A 13,387-nucleotide genomic window follows, 5' to 3' on the forward strand; every position below is an offset into this window, starting at 1 on the left:
TGGACACGCAAAGGTTCATCAAAGGTTCGATATTACGGTACAAATATTACTCTGATAACCTTTTGTAATTTAGATATATAGTCAATTTTATGATTGAGGTGTACCAGGACCACTACTCCCAGAATGCATTAGTTTGTTAAATTAATGTAATGGACTGGAAATGTTGCGACACCGATAATGGGGACTGCTAGCAACCTTAGATTCTTGGCAACTTCTCTCCCATCACTTCCATTGTTTACTGTACCCATCAGCTAGTGTGGCGTTGTCGATTTCAGGCATTCCTGTCTTTTTTCAGACAATGGCACTAAGACTTCTGGGAATTTTAAGAGCATGTTAATAAAGTAAATGGTAAAAGAATAGGTTGCAGCATATGAGGTGCAGCATGCAAAGCACAAACCTGAGAACTAGCTCTCAAGGCATAGGCCGTTCTTATGGTGTAAGGAATGTCCTGTACACATTCTTAAGCCTTTAAATAAACACAAAGGGGCAGATTTACAAGCCCCTTGCGCCACTTTTGCGTCACTTTTCCCATGTTAAAAATGACGCTAAAGTGGCACAAGGGGCTTGTAAATCTGCCCCAAAGTAATTTGAAATCTAGTTCAATTTGCCGCAGCACAGACCGAAGACCAACTATGAAAACTTTAAAGACGCATAACGCGGGACAATTTAAACAAGCTACTATTGTAAAATGAAACAAGAAGAATGCATTGAAATGATTTCTGCAGGCACTCCTTAGCATACTTTACTGTAATAAACTGACAGAAAAAGGACTGCATTTGATTGGGACTTCAGATGAATGCAGTGGAGTCGCTATTTTTAAACTAAATTTCACTCTAGCAAAATATGGGCAGTGTAAAAATTGTTGATTAGGCTAGAATGCTTTAGATGTTTCTGCTTCAAACGAAAAAACAGATGAAGCTAATCTATCTGCAAGATAAATACATCTTATGTTTAAATTGCATTTTATTTAAAAAATAGATAGTAAGGAGATGAAACAATTAGATTTTTTTAAAACCTGCAATGTGTGCGCTGAGAATCTGAAACACATGATGCCAGAATTGAATAAAGTCAAAAATGTCTCGGATATGAACAGTACATCTTATTCTCATATGCAACTTTTGTTTGTCTGTTGCATGCACTATTATTGGGAATACTATACGGATATAGGAAGTTAATAGATTAAATATTGACTTTTTTTTTTAAACCCAAGGTGCAATAAAAAGTAGCCTCGGCAAAGCCAATGGGCCTCGAAACGTTATGAGTGAAAGAGCTTCTTCATAAGGTCAAAGATTGGATGGATGACTAATAAAAGGCCACATGCACAGATATCCAAATGAGATTGCTTTATTCTATACAACCACCGACAGGAAACCGATCTTCACAGCAGCGCATCCAGTGCCAGAATGCCCTACAACAATCTAATGAAATAAAGACATTCTAACATTCCACAGCTCGCTCGAGCTGGTCCATTACAACAATGACTTGGGGCCAGATGTAGGAGCCAAAATACCGGTCGGTAACGGCCGATTTTGGCCGTTACCGACCGGTATTTAAGAATTGGCATGTAGGTGCATTTATTTTACAGATTCGGTAAATTTACCGATTCTGTAAAATACCGAATCGGTAATTTTACCGATTCGGTAAATCCAAATGTAGGTGGGACTCTTCTGAGTCCCAAAGGCCTTACAGATTCGGTATTTTACCACCCAATTCAATTGGGTGGTAAAATACCGAATCCAGGTGTGCATGCACATGTATGCCATGTGACAGACAGACATGCCCTTAGGGCATGTCTGTGTGCCACATGGCACACGTGCCTGTATTTGGGGTGCTAGAGGGTGTCAAAGTGACACCCCCTGCACCCTTGCAAAAATCGGTATTTACCGAAACGGTAAATACCGATTCGGTATTGCCCATTGATTCCTATGGGCTTCAAGGCCCATAGGAATCAATGGGCATTACCGAATCGGTATTTACCGATTCGATAAATACCGATTTTTACAGATTCGGTAATTCAATTACCGAATTTACCTAAATCTCCCCGCTTCTATTTTACCGATTCATAAATACCGAATCGGTAAAATTCGGTATTTATGAATCGGTAAAATAGAATTACCTACATCTGGCCCTTAGTCACTAAATGTGCCTCATTGATGCTATTTGTGATATATTCTGAAACATCAGCACAGTTCATTTTTTTTGTTGTGTGCTAGAAAAAAATAACATCCCCTCTTGTCCTGCTCAGCAGGATTGTCAAATAAATTCTCTCACTTTGAAGTCAGAGAATGAAAAATAAACACCAAGCCCCCTGGAAGAGAGAGCCTGAAATGTGACCTCTATCTTTGAATGCACAGCAAATATGATAATATTAGAACAAGATTTAAAGGCCTGTTTGCAGAAAGCGAGTTCCTGGAAGAATACATTAAACACAGTTTAGGCAAAGGGAGGGAAGAACTGAACCTGGAGAGTCTAAAGCCAACTCAGCCAGCAAATAGAAAGCCAGAAAGTGTGAGTTACAAACCACAAAGCCAATGGTAATCAACATGCAGGATGCATTCTTAAGCCAACTTTCTGAAAGCCCCTAAGATGTCTTTAGCAAACCAGACAGCTTTGCTGTCCAGTAGTCTGCAACCTACAAATGGCTAAAGTAACAAACTTTGCATTATTATATCTCAGTGAGTTGAAAACTTCCAGCTGCCGAATGTGATGCTCTGAAAGTCACAAGTTCGACTCTGAACCTTCAATCTGAGGTTTGTAAATAAATTGAGTGCTATAAACTTTATAACTATTTGTTATCTACAGTACTTTAGGTATTGTAGAAGTATTGTGTGAGGCATTATAAAAGCATTATAAAAAAGGTTGCTAACATTTTTCTTGTGTTGAAAAGTCCCTGAATATTAGTGTTAGACCTGACACCCTTCGTGGTAGTTTCCCAAACTTCTTGCCTTCACTCCTCCTATTTTTTTATTCGTTTTTGTTGGCATTTGTATCTGTGCACTTTACCACTGCTAACCAGTGCTAAAGTGCTTAAGTTCTCTCTAAGAAAACATGGTAACTTTTGCTAATACCTAAATGGCACATTTGCTCTACTTGTAAGTTCCTAATAAATGGTAGTACATGTAACCAAGGTCTGACAATTAAATGCTGCTAGTGGGCCTGCAGCACTCATAGTTGAAATGTGAAAAAAACACAGAAAAGTAACTTGCATAAATGAATTTTAAAGTCCGAAAATGAATGATGTCTTCTGTCTACATAGTTAAAACAATGCAGTTGTTGACCTTTGCCTTTCTGTGAAAAACTTAACAGGTGAGATCGCCTCTGTTGTCTCGGGACACCTTTAAATATGAAGAGGGTGTGATCTTACATTAGGAGAGCATTGCTTCTCTGTTTTACCATGCAGCAAAAAATATAAACAGTAAAATTTGACCAGCTGGCTGGCTGCACAAACCTTTTATCCCCTGCGTCCCACCACTTAATACACATTTCCTTGGTTGCTGTTCTCATGCTGACAAAGCAAGCAAAGAAATGGGTGGGTCGCACAGAGACATAGTACATATAATCCGTGTACATATATGCTTGCCAGTGCATGCGTTAGCATATTAAAGCCAGACCTATTAGCTTTGCCAATGTTTGTTTTAACATCAATTTGACAAAACGATATAAGGACATTGCGGTGTACATAGTTTACCTGCCTTTATGAACGCTATCACCTTGAGATTTTACAGATCTGCAGAAATTCAACTTTAATTTCTCTGAAAAGTATGACATTTTCCAAGTGCTGCATGGGAGTTTTTCTTTACAGATATATTCGCTTCCATGGTGCATCATTTGTTCCCGTTGTTTTTAAGTAGAAAGAACTATCTTCATAATAAGCCCGGTGAATATTTTTCCCAAGTGCAACCCCCCACCTCTCCACACACACAAAAATTAAAAGTGGCATTTTACAATCTACTTCTTGACAGATTTAAGGAGTCAGATGGAAAAGTGATAGATAAGAAACCCCGAACTGTTCCCACAAAAAATATCATAAAACAGAGGTTACCAGATATGTGGGAAACTTCTGTATGTTCGGATTTTCAATCTGAGGGGAAAGGTCAATTAAAACACATATTAATCTAACGAAAAAATTATACCAGAGGAAGTCTTGGGAAAATGCTTGTGCAGTGGGTGAGCGAAGGGGAAAACACCATTTTTAATCTGGTGCTGAATAGTTGGGAAGCTGTGCCACAGTGAAGGAGACCCTTTACAAGAATGCTCTTGAGTGCAAGAACCATTAGGAACTGAAACACATTGAGTGCAAAAATAACATTTTTGTTACTTCCATTCAAGGACAGTGTAACAAATGCCTGATACCTGCACCTACGTCATTACACTACGGGTATTTAAAACGTTCTCCCGTTCACAAATATAACCCAATGTTCTCGGTATTGTTCCCAATTATAATGGTAGTTTCAGTTTAGAGAAATTACCTGTTTCAACAAGCGCCTTTCCTTCTTCAGTCATCCAAGTCCTGCAACTCCAAAAAGGCTCGTCGTGCACTATGTGCGTCTTTTCTTTAGAGTTTACAAGAAAAATAGAGAAAACAGGGTTACTCCATCTATACTCCCAGGATCACGAACAACACTCTTCAACAGTTCCACTGGAGCCCCCCTCTAGATCAGGATGAAACTAAAGCATCACCTCTGTAAAGAATTCTGATTTATCTGCACCGTAGAACCCCGCTCCGCACCCACCTGCACATTTTAACCAGTTCTCCACTTGCTCTCTTGGGTGTACCTTCTACGGTGTTTTGTTGCTCCTAGTTTGATTTGAGCCATATAAAGACATACATACACACATAAATACACACATACATGTATATATTTATTGAACGTGCCAAGAGCCAGTTTGCTGATGCACCATCTTTCCTCTATTATTGATCTATCTTGGTCCAATTAATCTGCCATCTTTTTTAAACATCACCGCAAACAAAGGCTTCACGTTCCATGACTAGAGTTAAGAAACAACGCTAGCACAAAACAAATCTTCAACAGTTGTCCCCCTTATTGACATCTCTAACCCATCTTCTATATCAAATGTTAACTTTTACACCAAGCTCTTTAACATTTGGATTTCTACAGTCCTATGCCCCAACATACCCAAGAAACCCTGAAAATCCTGCACGCAACCCCCTTAACATCTTGGTATACAAATGAGGTAACCAGTGCCAAAAGATGCTGCAGACATATTGAACATCCATAGAGGGCATCATATTCCCCCATGAACTCTGTAGACATGAAGCCCACAATACACAAGGCTCGAACTCCTTCCAATCATTCTCGCCTTGAGAATTTCAGCAATCCTACCAAAGAGGCTTTTCCATTGTTAAGAGACTTGCTCACTTCGTGCTACTAAGCCCACTCCTATGCCCTCGCTACAACTGTGAACTAATCTCTCTGACTTCTTTCAATTTAAGATAGAAACCACCCGGAAACTCTCACTAGCTCTGACCCTCTTTACCGCCAATCTAATGTTCCTTGCTAGGCATTCCCTCCTACATACTCCCTCTCTCACTTTATGAATCTATTCAAAATTAGATCCTTTTCATCTGGTTGCATGTTAGATCCCTGTCCACCCAGCCTTATTAAAAACTATTTCACCTCCTTTACCCTGCCCTAACAGCCATGTGCAACCCATCACTATCAACGGGCAGAGTCCCTAAGGTTTGAAAAAAACTCTAGGTATCCCTTTCCACAGAAACTTTCTACAGCCCTAATGTGTCAGCCAACTATAGACCCATTTCTCTTCTCCCTTATGAAGCTAAAGTGGCCAATTCCATTGTTAATAAACAACTCTCCCTTAATGTAGAATCTTGCCCTCCTTTTAACCTGCCACTTTCGATCTTAAAAACTGCCCTACTCTCCATGACCAAAGACATTCATCAACTGCTAGACACAGGTGGCTCTGTGGCGCTTATCTTATAAGACCACAAACAGCTTTCAACGTAGCATCTCACACCAAACTTGTGAAAAATTGGGTTGTTGGTTGATTGGGGTGTTAATCCTGCTCAAACAACAGTCACAATCCCTCTCAGAGTGAACAACAAAAGCTAACCCTCTGGTAGCTTGGCACAAAAGCAGTTAGACTTAACTTACAGGCAATGTGTAAAGTATTTATGCAGCACACCAAGAGCAATAAAGTGAAAACACAGCACAAGAAAAATCTGAATACAACTTTAGAAAAAAGAGAGTACATTTTAATAAATTGTTTGACAAAAAAATGACAAAAATCCAATCAGTAATCCTGGAGTTATGAATTTTTATACTTTAAGGTATAAACTAGCACCTTAAAGTTCAAAGTGCCAATTCCGGACATCTAGTCACACGAGACTGGGACAAAGTTGAAAAATATAGCTGACCTGGATGAAGCATGGGTCGGATACAAGAAGTGAATTGGATTCAGTCGGCCCTTCCCTTTAGACTTTCAGTAAAAATCATCTGGGCTCCATGAGGCCAGATAATCCTTCTGTGAAGGACCACAGAACAGGATCTGCTGCTGCAGAGAAAAACTTAGCTGGAGCTGCCGCAAACTCAGGGTGACCGGTGATGCAACTTGGGCAGATAGACGGTCAACCAGGTCTCGGTCTCCTCTCGGTTCTCAGAGCAGTTTTTGGCCAAAAAGTTTCCAAGTCCCAAGATTTATATTTTGGCTACCTGGGCACCTTTAGCACCACTACCAAGGGTCTAGACTGGAGAGAAACCACTTGGAGGTTCATAACTCACTCAGGCTGGGTCCAGGTGCCAGGTGCAGGGTCAACATGGCTGGGGTCTTTTCTGACCCTGAGGCTCTGACCTAGCCCTTGGAGTCACACTTGTAGTCCTGGATTTAGGAAGTGGAACAGGGCTCAAGCACCAGGCCTCTGAGGGTTCTTCAAGGCAGGCTTCAGGCAGCAGAGCAGTCCTTCCAGGTGCAGCAATGCATCCTCTGAGAGTCCCTCTGCAAGTCTAGAAAGTGAACTGAAGGGTGGGTCTGAGGATACTATTTTTATACCTGGTGCCTTCTTTGAAGTAGGAGAAGTTTCTAGAGTTTTTCCTTTAAAGAGCTTTGAGTTTCCTTTCTCCCCTGCCCTGGTTCTAGCATGGCTGCATAAACCACGAGGTGGGTAAAGTACTTTGTTTGAAGACAGTGTACAGCCTATTGATTTGCAAGGGGGGCTGTGCCTAGCTCCACCCCTCTCCCAATCCTGCCTGTGATGGCCCATCCAGGCACACCTAATCCCTCTGATGTGTGGCTATCTCGGAGGAAGTAAAACAAAGTCCAACTGCCAACCACACCCAGTCATATGACCCAGGAACAGATGGCAGACACAAAATAGCTAGGGCAGGAAGGTGCCAATGTTCTGCAAGAGGCATTTCCAAAATTGTGACTTAAAAGCTGACTTTACGATGAGAGAGGATTTTAAATTACAATTCCCTAATCAAAAGTTAGCACTTATTAAATGTAATAAGGCAACCCAATTTTATCTAATTGGAGAAGTAGGCCCCACACTAGTGAAAAACGAATGAAGGAGTTTTTCACTACCAGCACATGTAAAACTTAAAAGTGCATATCCATATCCAACCTTTTATTTACAATGCACCCTGCCCTATGGGCTGATTAGGGCCTACCTTATGGGTGACTTATATGGTATAGCACTTTACTAGGGACTTATAAGAACATTAAATATGTCAATTAGCTGTAAGCCAATTTTACCATATTTTAGTGAGCACAAACACTTTAGCACTGGTTAGCAGTGGTAAAGTGCACACGGTCCTAAAGCCAGCAAAAACAAATTCTGAAATTTAGGAGGGTGAAGGTGAAAGGTTTGGGGGAAGACCATCCGGAGGCTGACAGGTATAACAATAAATATCAGCCGTCTAGAAATAATGAACATAAAAGATCTCACCTTGAACTGGATTTTCTCATTTTTAGCCTAATCATTCTCATTGTGTCATCTCTCATCAACTCATGTGGGTTCCACAGCGTTCCTCCTTCTGCCCAACTCTGTTTAATATTTATATGGCCTCTCTTACTGTTCTTACAATAGTCTTTCAGCTATGTTTATATGTTTATGCCAAAGATATGCAAATAATGCAGACTCTTCATGGCTATCGTCTGTTTAACCCCTCCCATGCTGGTGACGAACCCCAGCTGTCACGCCCTGCGGTGGGCGTGTGCTGATGACGGCTGGGGTTCATCACGGCCCCGCCCTGTTCGTTTGTTTACAGCACACGGGGGAAATCGCGGCCGCAGCGAAGGGGTTAATCAAGACCAGGTCATAGACTTCAAGAGAGATGTTGGTAAACAGATGAATTCTAGGTGGATGGATGTTACAAATGCCATACATGTATAACTGAAAAAACTGAAAGTTTTATCTTTGACAGCAGCTCATCCTGGTCTTCCGCTTAGAAGTCAGATGATCTTGGTCCTACATTCATACCGTTCACAATCTAGGAGACACGTTTGACACTTTTATTGTCAGCCACATCGACAAACTAACTGACACTCGTTTTGTTCTGCCTATCCTCCCTAGACATTACCATAAATATATTGTTCAATCTCAAATTTGTTCACAACTAAACTACCATTAGAATACACTCTACCTTGGACTGCTGTTTACTCTACCACCAGATTACAATACATTCAGAATGTAGTTGCCCACCTAATCCTCGGAATTAACAAATGTACCAGAACGGCCAAGCATCTAAAATTTTTTCATTAGTTACTCTTTCTCAAGAGGAACATTTTCAAAGTTATTTGTATCACAATGCCCATTTAACTATATGTCTACTCTTTTCAATCGCTATTTTAGACCTTTATGCTCCAGTTCTTCCATTATTCTAGAGATCCCTAGATTCAGCACAACTTGGTCCGACAGCTGATCTTACTGTCAAAGCCTGGAATGCTGTTCTGACCTGCCTATGATCAATCAGCTCTATCACCATCTCTTCACTTGTTAGAACTCCTTCTTTTTCTTTTGTGCCAGGACACCCTTTTCCTGAGTGTTTACACACTTTACAGAAATTTAAATCAATCAATAAGTCAATCAAAATACTACACAGAATTTGAAAACTGACAGTGAAAGCCAGAATCACCTTCTTAGTTAAAGTTAGGATCTCTTACACTAATTTAATATATTTAATTTTGGCATTTTATAGAGCATTATGCAAACGTGAGATATCAGTGCGCTGCAAACATCAAACAATTTTAATATGCCCAGCTTGAAATGCTACAGAAAAGCAGTCAGAAAATTGGGAATTGGAGCATGGTCAGAGCGGTGGAGGACGAAAGATGGAAGGGAGTAATAATAAATGTATACACAGCATGTGTGTAGAAGAGGGATGTGAGAAATAGAATTTTTGATTAAGGGTGGTGAAATCTCTCTCAAACAACAACTACAACACTTGTTAGGGTGAACCACAACAGTCACTAAATTAACCTGTGGTTAGCCCTCTGGTAGCTTGAAAAAAAAGCAGTCAGGCTTAACTTAGAGGCATTGTGTTAAGTATTCAGGCAGTACACAAACAGTAACAATAAAAACACAACACAAGAAAACTCCCATACCAATAGAGGAAAATAGAGTAAAATTTAATAAACAAAATCAGACCAAGTCAACCAAAATCAGTAGAACTGGAATATGCAATTTTAAAGATTTAAGTAAAAATAGTGCTAAGAAGCAGAAAGCACTAACTGTGGGTATCTGGTCGCATTATACCGGGACAAAGTCACAATTTCAGGTCAATGGAGTGTGAGCAGAAAGAGGGACCAAGATAGTCGTGCTGTCAAAGTCAAAGTCAAAAAGTTTTTATTTGCTTTGGTACTCCACTGAGGACCACAAATTTAAAAACAGTTTACAAAGATAAGTGTAATCATTAATATAACACTAAAAAAGATTTTAAGAATTTGTAAAAATTATAGCAAACCCATTCATTAGTCGGATATTTACATAATTGTAATAAGCCGTTTACTGTAGTAATGTTGCATTTCTGATAAAGAGGTTCAAGATATCTTTTACGCGCTTTATCAACAATTGCATGTGGACATACAAATAAGATATGCACAATATCTTGATCACCACCTAAACAAAGGCTGCAGATAGGGGAATCACCTAATGACCATTTTGATATGTAGGCGGAAACAGGTAAAATGCCTAAACGCAACATAGTAATAGACCTTCTTGCACCATGGGTTAGACAGAACCCTAGATACGGTCTTTTTTGCTTATATTCCAGCGACTCTATGTAAGTTTTGTATGTAGATAACTTACTACAATGCATGAAATCAAGGTCATAACTTAACCTCGGAGTGAAGCATTTCAAAAACAGTTTTAACTGGGATTTTGTCCAGGATAGCAGGATATCTTCAGTAATATTCGCTAGTTCAAATGCATCAGACATATTCTTGGCAAAGTTAAATTGACGAGAATCAGTTTTAAATATCTCAGTCTTTAGCAAGAATCTCAATGTCCCTTCCTTTGCATGCAAGATGTTAAAGGCCCATCGAATGATATTTGCCACAGCTGTGGCATATGAGCTTGTTAATGCAAATTCCAGTCTAAGGGCCTGTACAGGTGTCGATGCTGAAACCTTAAGTATTCTTTTCAAAATCCTTCCTTCAGTTTTATCCATGAAAGACCATTGTTTTACTGGTAAGTGTTCAGTTGCATAAGACAAAACCGAAGGTATTTTTACTTTGTACACTTTAAGCAGTGAAGAAAAATGCCTGTTTCCGGTGGCGGTGTACATTCTAGATAATGCCCCAGCATGTATCTCGGATTTTCTCTTTAGATTACTAATTTGTTTAGAGTTTTGTAATTTCTTCGTGAAGATCCTGCCGAGGTAGGTATATTCATCTACTTCCTCGACTTTTATCCCATTAAGGTTCCAACTATATTTAGCACTTTTTTTCCTGCCAGAGAACGCTACTACTTTTGTTTTTGTCAAGTTCGGGATTAAAAAATGTTCCTTCGAATAAACATTTAAAGAATCCAGTAGGTTTTGGAGGCCAAAGGGTGTGAGGTCTAACATAACTATATCATCTGCGTACAACAACGCATGTATGCTTTGATTAGCAACCTTTGGTGGCAGACTAGAGCACTGTTGTAAGCGGAGTGGAAGGTCGCTCAGATATAGTGAGAATAAAATTGGTGCAAGAAGGCATCCTTGCTTAAGACCATTCGAAGTATTAATTGGTTTCGTCAGACCTTTTTCACTTCCCATTTGGACCTGGGACCAGGTATTCGTATGTAGTTGGATTATGATTTGCAACAGACTTTCAGATAGCCCCAGTCTTCTCAATTTTTTCCATAGTGTTTGCCTATCCACGCGATCAAACGCAGTGGAATAGTCTATAAATGCAGCATACACTGGTTGTGATTTCCGCCCAATGTATTTGTCAAGTATAGTCTGGAGAATTGAGATGTTGTCTAGTACTGAGTGATTCGGACGAAAGCCTGCTTGATACATCGGAATTATACCCTTTGAAAAACACCAGTCTTTTAATCTATCCAGTACCTCAGCAGCGAAGATTTTGCCTGTCGCGGCCATTAGTGCGATTTGGCGGTAATTACTCGCCACGTTTTGATTCCCTTTTTTGAATATGGGTATTATAATACTTCCCTGCCATGATTTTGGTATTCTCCTAGTACTAAAAATAAAATTAAAGAACGGTGTTAACATTTGACTCCATTCCCTTGGGTTTGACTGTAAAACTTTAATTGGAATCAGATCTGGGCCTGAAGCAGAGGTGTTCCTGGCTTTTCTGATGTGAATTTCAATAGAAAATACTGTGCTTTTCTCTAATGGGGTTAAGTTACTTTCCGAAGTAAAATCATCTGCATTATTATCAGTTCCAGTTGGGTTTGCTTTATATAGGTCAGTTAGATAGGTTTCCCATTCCTGGGGTGGTACCGGTATAGCATACAATTTCTTTTTAGCTCCAGTAATTTTGCCTATCAAAGACCAATATTTTCTTTGGTTATATTGCTTTGCCGCTTCGTGTATGTCCACCCAGTTTTTGTCGTGTAGCCATCTTTTCTTTCTATTCTTGTCTCTTCTGAGTTGGTTTTTTAATTTGTTTATCTCTTGTTGGATATCAGGTGAATAATTTAAAAATTGCCCTCGTATAAGTTTGTTTAATTTCCTCCTAGTTATGTTGTCGTTGGAGGTCTTGTAAATTATATTTCTTCGTGAATTTTCCCTATCAATGAGAAATTTTTTAAGATATGTCATAATACATTCAAAATTTGTTATTTGATCTTCCGAATGTAAATTGGTTAAAATTTTATTTTGCAGAATCATTCCATTTATGTGGTCTACCGTTCCTGAGTTCCAGAAAATTCGCCTTGCTGTGTACTCAGCACCGCCCGCCACAATGGCAGGAAGGCATGCTGTGCACTTCCATGCACGGCATGGCAGGCACCGCGCAGTGTCTGCCATGCGCACCCCCCGGATTCCATGGGGGCCCGCAGCGGGCCCCCAAAGCAGACTCCGCATGCCTATGCCACGGACAGGCATCTGAAAAAGCCCATCCTAATATGGCTGGCGGTGTCTGATAGACAACGCCACCATATAAACCCTTTTCCGCACCAAGTCGACCGGGGCGGAAAAGCGGCGGACGGTCTTTCCGTCCGCCGCAGACCCCCCAGCCATGTTAATATTGCGGGGGGTCTTTGCAGCAAGGATGGCGGGCTGATCACCCCCGCCAGGCCTGTGGTGGCTACCTCCAGCCTGGCGGGGGCGATCCGCCCACCATCCTAATGGGGCCCCTAGTGTCAAGTTCTTTGCATGTATGATAAGGCAGCTCCTTGGAAAAGTAAGTGGATAGGGAACAGCTTTGCCCCTCCCATTCTGGAAGGATGGGCCTCTCCCAGCTATACACAGGTCCTATTGCTCACTGTCTAAGCAAATATGCATTCCTGATGGGGGAGCAAATGACAGGTCCAGGCAGCTGGAAAGCCCTAGAAAGCCATAAAGTGGCATTTTCAAAATTGTAATCTAAAACCTGATTTCACCATTAAAATGTGTAAGAAACTTGGTTACTGGTTGAGGAGGCTGAAACCCTACTCAAACAGTAACCACAATCAATGTCAGGGTGAAATCACAAGCAAGTCTTAAATTAACCTGTGCTCAACCCATGGGTAGCTTGGCAAAGAGAAGTTAGTCTTTATTTAGAGACAAAGTGTAAAGTATGTGTGTAACACTTCAAATAGTAACAGTGAAAACACACCACAAAGGAATTCCATACCAGTTTAGAGAAATAGAGTAATTTTTAATAAATAAAATAAGACAAAAGCGGCATAAATTCAATCAGTAAAACCAGAGATATCTAATTTTAAAGATTTCAGTGAAAATAGCGCCAAAAAGTTCAA

This window comes from Lissotriton helveticus, chromosome 8, assembly GCF_964261635.1.
Source record: "Lissotriton helveticus chromosome 8, aLisHel1.1, whole genome shotgun sequence".
NCBI lineage: Eukaryota > Metazoa > Chordata > Amphibia > Caudata > Salamandridae > Lissotriton > Lissotriton helveticus.